The 6659-nt window shown below is 33.7% G+C and overlaps 1 pseudogene; it reads right to left on the bottom strand.

Annotated features, from left to right (window-relative positions):
- Window positions 1–828: 828 nt before the first annotated feature.
- LOC145625587 (25S ribosomal RNA) lies at window positions 829–1813 on the bottom strand (annotated as a pseudogene).
- Window positions 1814–6659: the final 4846 nt, after the last annotated feature.

Genomic DNA, 6659 nt, shown 5'->3' with positions numbered 1-6659 from the left:
GTCTTGTGCACATGCCACACGCCCCTTGCACCATCCCAAACCCCAACATTTTGGCTTTGTCACTTGTCTCAATACACTATTTAGCATTTTTTAGCATATAAGAAGCAAAGCTAACCTCGTTTTCCAAAATATAGGTGTTTTTAGGGAGTAGGATGGAGGAGGGACGAATCAAAGTGACATAGGGCTGAATCTCAGTGAATCGTGGCAGCAAGACCACTCTGCCACATACAATACCCCGTCGTGTATTTAAGTCGTTTGCAAAGGATTCAACCCGCCGCTGGATAGGGATTATACTTCAAAGCGGCTCTCACGGCACATCCACCGTGCGAGCTTAGCCTACGACATGGCCTTTGGGGGTTGAATCCCTTACTGTAGGACGACAATTGGGGGGCGAGCATGGCTTTTCAACCAAGCGCGAGGACCAATTGTGTGAATCAATAGGGTAACTAACTTGACTCACGACGATATAAACCCATCTCACGGTCCCTATTGGTGGGTGAACAATCCAACACTTGGTGCTTCACAACGATAGGAAGAGCCGACATCGAAGGATAAAAAAGCAACGTTGCTATGAATGCTTGGCTGCCACAAGGCAATTATCCCTGTGGTAACTTTCCTGACACCTCTGGCTTTAAATTCAAAAGGTCTAAAGGATTTTTAGGCCACTCTTTCACAATTCGTATTCGTACTGAAAATCAAAATCAAACGAGCTTTTACCCTTATGTTCCACACGAGATTTTTGTTCTCGTTAAGCTCATCTTAGGACACCTACGTTATCTTTCAACAAATGTGCCACCTCAGCCAAACTCCCCACCTGACAATGTCCTCCGCCTAGATCGGTCCGCAAAGCAGACCTTAGGTTATGAGTAAGACCGGGCGTAGTCGGCACTCGGTCCTCCAGATTTTCAAGGGCCGCCGGGGGCGCACCGGACACCACAAAACGTGCGGTGCTCTTCCAGCCGCTGGACCCTACCTCCGGCTGAGCCGATCCAGGATGGGAAGGCTGTTAAACAGAAAAGATAACTCTTCCCAAGGCCCCCGCCAACGTCTCTAAACTTCCTAACGTTGCCGTCAACCGCCACGTCCCGGTTCAGGAATTTTAACCCGATTTCCTTTCGAAGCTCGCTCGAAACGCGCTATCGGACAGGCTTCCCCTGTCTCTTAAGATCGACTAACCCATGTGCAAGTGTCGTTCACATGGAACCTTTCCCCTCTTCGGCTCTCAAAGCTCTCATTTGAATCTTTGCTACTACCACCAAGATCTACACCAACGACCGCTCTGCCCTGGCTCACGCCATAGGTTTTGCAGTGACCGGTGCACCCTCCTACTCATCAGGGCCTGACACTTGCCCCGACGGCTGGGTATAGGTTACACGCATTAGCGCCTTCCATTTTCGGGGCTAGTTGATTCGGCGGGTGAGTTGTTACACACTCCTTAACGGATTTCGACTTCCATGACCACCGTCGGCTGTCTTAATCGACCAACACCCTTTGTGGAATCTAGGTTAGCGCGTAGTTAGGCAACATAACTCAGCTTCCGGTTCATCCAGCATCACCAGTTCTGCTTACCAAAAATGGCCTACTTGGAGCTCTCGATTACATGACATGGCTCAACAAAGCAGTCGCGCCGCCCTACCTATTTAAAGTTTGAGAATAGGTCGAGGGCATTGCGCCCCCAAGCCTCTAATCATTGGCTTTACCTGATAGAACTCGCGAATGAGCTCCAGCTATCTTGAAAGAAACTCCCCCCCCCCCCCCCCACACACACACGAGATGCAGCATGGGCTCTTCCCATACCATGCATGTGCTTAATATTCCACTTGAAAGTTAGTGGTGGATGAGATTCGAACCCGTGACTTTTGTGTCACGCTAGCTCCGATACCATGTTATAGGACTATCTCAACCAAAAGTTTAATCTGATGGTTGAAGCTTAAGAATATGTTTTATATAGAGAGTATAAAACATATTCCTGATATTTCGCGTCTCACTATACATACTCAACTTAAAACATTTTCGTAATTTTATTAAATCCGATTATTCTTGTTTGCCATTAAATATTTTTTTATTTTTTTGGTAAATAAAGCTAATATGAGTAACATTATTGCATGCCCCGATATATATAATTCACAATTTTCTTCTCATAATTTTTTTAGTTAGTATAGTATTTTAGCCCTTATTAAAAAAAAGCTACCCTAATTTAATTTAAATAGGGGTGTAGGTCAAATGTAGTGACGGCCCATAATAAGACTAATTAATAACAAAATAGTCCAGGTCATGTTCGGATAATGATTCTCAATAGCCTCCATGCAGGCACGTAATCAGTACCACAAGTTTATACGATCAATAGTAATCCAGTATATTAATTAATTATTCGCATAATTTATATTTTATAAACTTATTTAATAATAATATTAAACTAAAAGTAAAGTTAAATAATATTATTGTAGGAATAAAAAAAGAATATAAAAACAATTATGCTTTGTAGATGAAGATGCAATGTAAGCTGGGAGCGACATATTGGATTGAGAATCTGAGGCACCCAAATGCAAATTAAAGTTAGTGATTTATTTGTCATTTCCTGCTTCCGTCGTCCACCCATTTTTCACACATATTTTTTTTTAAAAAAATCTTTAATAAAACTATATATTATGCAACATGATTGTATAATAAATTATTAATATTTTTTAGAGCATATTATAATGTTTTATGATGATGTGGGTTGATTCAAGCATTACTACCCTAAAGTATTGATGCTGTTTTATTAGAATAATTATGTTTTATGAGTCAACTCAGAATCGATCCATCCAGTTGTAGTCCGCTGAATTTTGTTGTACGTATTAGTATTAATTAATCTAACCTGTTTGTATTAAAGACAAATTATGTATTTTCAAAACTTTAATTTTATTTTTTCATCATCAATCCTTTTGCGATTAAGTATAATCACATATATAAACTCTTAAGTGCGTGCAATTAGATGCGATTGTTATTATTATATTATAAATTAATCGACTTTTAGTAGGAATCAAACCGACTAATTAGCGCAAGTTGACTAAGATCATCAATACCAAAATTATGAATTAAGAAGATAGTACTAGTTCATGCTGTTTATGTACGTCAAATACTATCTTAAACGAAGAACAACTCGAACAACCATGCATATATACTAACTCCTTATTTAGGGCTTGTTTGGCATCGTTTTTTTTTTTTTTTTTTTTTTTTTTTTTTTTTTTTCAGTTTTCAGTTTTTTTGAAAACTAAAAACCAGAAACAGGAAACAAGAAAAAGGTGTTTCCACTAGCTTTTCTGTTACCAGTTTTCAAAATTATCATGATTTTAATAAGTTTGAATAATTTTTGACTCGTTATGTGACATATTTTATATGATTTTAAAAAACAAAAAACCAAAAAACAGAAAACCACAGTGATGCCAAACGAACCATTAGTAATCCGTACTAATATTTAGTTCATTAAATAATTAATTGTAGTAAATCAAAGGAACGCGTGTAGTAAAAGAAAATTCGTTCTGTTGTAGTAAAGAATATGTTGAGTGGAAATTTTTGCTTAAATATGAGTATTTATGCATGTTCTTCTAGATTAACTAAGCATTTATTCATTTTAATTTGCTTATGTATAAAAAGCTAAATACAAACTTAGGTTCCGTTCACTTCACCTAAATTTTGCTGAGCTGAAATAATTTTTACTGAATTGAAATAATTTTGCTGAACTTGAAATTATTTTTACTAATAAGAAATTATTTTTGCTGAACTAAAATTATTTTTTTACTAAATTTCTATTATATTTCTTCTTTAAAGATACTAAATTTTACTGAACTAAAATTCTTTTTAGTGAATGAACTTATTTTAACTGAAATTATTTTTACTGGAATTATTTTTTTTAAGGTGAAGTGAACAAGGCCTTACATAGAGCCAAAATGCAATAGTTTGTCACTTCTTATTGTGCATTATATATGCTAAATAATAATTAAAAAAAAAAGTAGTATATATATAGATGTACTACTAATAATAAACTAAAAGTATATTAAAATGTTAATTAATAATTCAGTTCTCGTCCTATCAATTAGAAAAATCCATATAGAAACGATACTCCATAGTAATGTAGAAAATTATAATATTGCATTTTCACTCTTTATGCATATATCCACACAGATGCTACAAAATGAAAAACTTTTCCCTTATTCCCCATTAAAAAGTGAGTGAGCCCTTACAAGTGTTGTCTTTCATCCTTTAGAAAAGACGATGCTGCTTGTTTAGTTATTGTGTCTCGAAGTAGAATGACATAATAACGGTGCAAATTAGAAAGATATTTCTTTTTATGTAAATTATACTAAAAGAATATAATAACAAACAACAAATGATCAATTAAAAAAATGGAGTATATATATTTGAACTTATTTTTCCTAATTTATGAGAAATAATACAGGAGGCTAAGAAGTTCTAATTACTCATATCATTATAATATAAATCAATTTCTTGTACTTAATCAGAATTTTCAAGTAATTACTCTGTAACATGAAAAAGATTATTATTATTATTATTAAAGGTTCAAATGTTCTTATAACCCTAATTATATTCCAATAAATAATCTACGACGATGCATGGACAAGGACAATTATGTAGCTTGCGTCTAAGCAGAGATTTCATCTTTACGCTGAAATTAGAGAGACAAGAATATAATATTATTTTAGCATGAAATTTCCATCAACCTTCTTACCTTCCTGTGATTTATAATTTGGTCAGACCAAATAAATCAACAGATTTGGTTTACGATATATGTAGCTCCTTTATTGTTCTTTTGTAAAATTTGTGAATGCCTTTAAATGTGCTTTCAAATGGATGAAAGAGATCAACATCATCATCTTTTTGTATGAGTGGACGACATAGGCAAACTATACGTAACACTACCCCACACATTACTTTTTTTCGTTTGAGAGAAGGACAAAATAAATCAGAAAACAATTGAAAAAGTTTGCCATATAGAGTTTATGTAACATATTAAACATATAATTAGTCTAAAACATTAAACGCCCGTGTAAGGTTTAAAAATTAAAAATTAGTAAAATTTCTGGACTACAAAAACAAAACTAAAACTATTTGCATGTTACTTTTCTGTAATTAAGTTTACTTGTGTGGGAGTTACATGCAAATTTATTATAGTTTTTGTATTTTTTAAAATAATTGAAAGCTCATATGAATTTTAATTATTTGTCTACTCTGGCGCTTATTAACCTAGCTAAATTAGAAATGAAAAACAAAACTAATTAAAAGCCTTCAAATATCTCAATTTTACATATACATAAATAATTTTGACACATATATACTTCTACTAGTCCGTCTTAGTTTGAATGTCATATTACTATGTATTATATATACAAATACAATTACAATATATATCAACATAACATCTACTTTGAATTGATATATATATTTCGGACCAAAAAAGTAGAAATATTCCCTTTAAATTCCCTGCTAGCTAGGGTTATTCCATTTGCATATATTGTGTAGTGCTTTATAAATTTAATCTTTAGTATGACATGAGAGATTTGGTACTATACTATTAGTAAGCTAAGGGATTAGTATAAAATTTATGGGAATTTAGCAAGGTTTGATTCTGTTTGTTAGGTCATGTGTCCATGGATATAAGCCGCCCAATCATGTTGTCCCGTTGAAAGTGATTCTTTTGCTTTCTTCTTAAGCCATTTTCAGCCAATCAGAGTCCTTCTTTTTCTCCTCCTTTTCCAAAATCCGTAAACGAGAGAATTTGTAAATTAAAGCTATCTTGCATACGTGTCTTCACCTGTTCAACTCGACTATATTTGCATGTAATGCTCTTTCGGATTATCCATTTTTGGTATTTTTTTTTTAATTAATTCAATTTTATCTATGTGAATCCAATTATCTCATCATATTCCATATTTTGTGAACACACTATTTTAACTCGGTAAATATGCTATATAGGCCATGTTCTTTTGAGCTGTTTTGTTCTATTAAAATCAACCCTGCTATGTTGTATTAACTCAATCTATTTTGCTAACACATCCCCTGCTAAAATCTGTTATGTTTTATTAGTTCAAAAACTCAAAAGAACAGACCCTTAATATAGTCAAGATTGATAAACTACCATGCATGAGAAGAATGAAGTATCACATACATGTACGTAAGGTAGGATAAAGTTGAACTCACTTTGTTTTTCTTTTAGCTTACATACATGTAACATTTACGTACTTTTTTTTTTTGACAAAACATATACGTACTTAAGGTAGGATAAAGTCACATACATCACGTACGTAAGGTAGGATAAAGTTCGTTGAACTCTAGCTCTTCGTTTTTCTTTTAGCTTACGTACACATCATAACCTAGATTTATGTTTCTAAATATACACAACATCTGACCATTTATATTTTTTAAGTTTTTATAGTTATTTTAAAAATAAATTACTGCAGATTATTTTGAAATAATCAAAGTATATGTCGAGACAAGACTAATAAAATTCTGCATAAAACTTTTGCACACATATGATCGACCTATCTATATATCGTAGATTATGGAGTAGTAAAAATCCCTAATTGACGAACCACATGTTTCTCATTTCCATGGAATAGCTAACCTTTTTCTTTAATGATAGTGATCGAAAAGGCTGCACC

This window comes from Chenopodium album, chromosome 3 (assembly GCF_948465745.1).
Source record: "Chenopodium album chromosome 3, dcCheAlbu1.1, whole genome shotgun sequence".
In the NCBI taxonomy this organism is placed as follows: Eukaryota; Viridiplantae; Streptophyta; class Magnoliopsida; order Caryophyllales; family Amaranthaceae; genus Chenopodium; species Chenopodium album.
The sequence above is the reverse complement of the archived record's forward strand: the minus strand, read 5'-3'. Positions and strand labels throughout refer to the sequence as shown.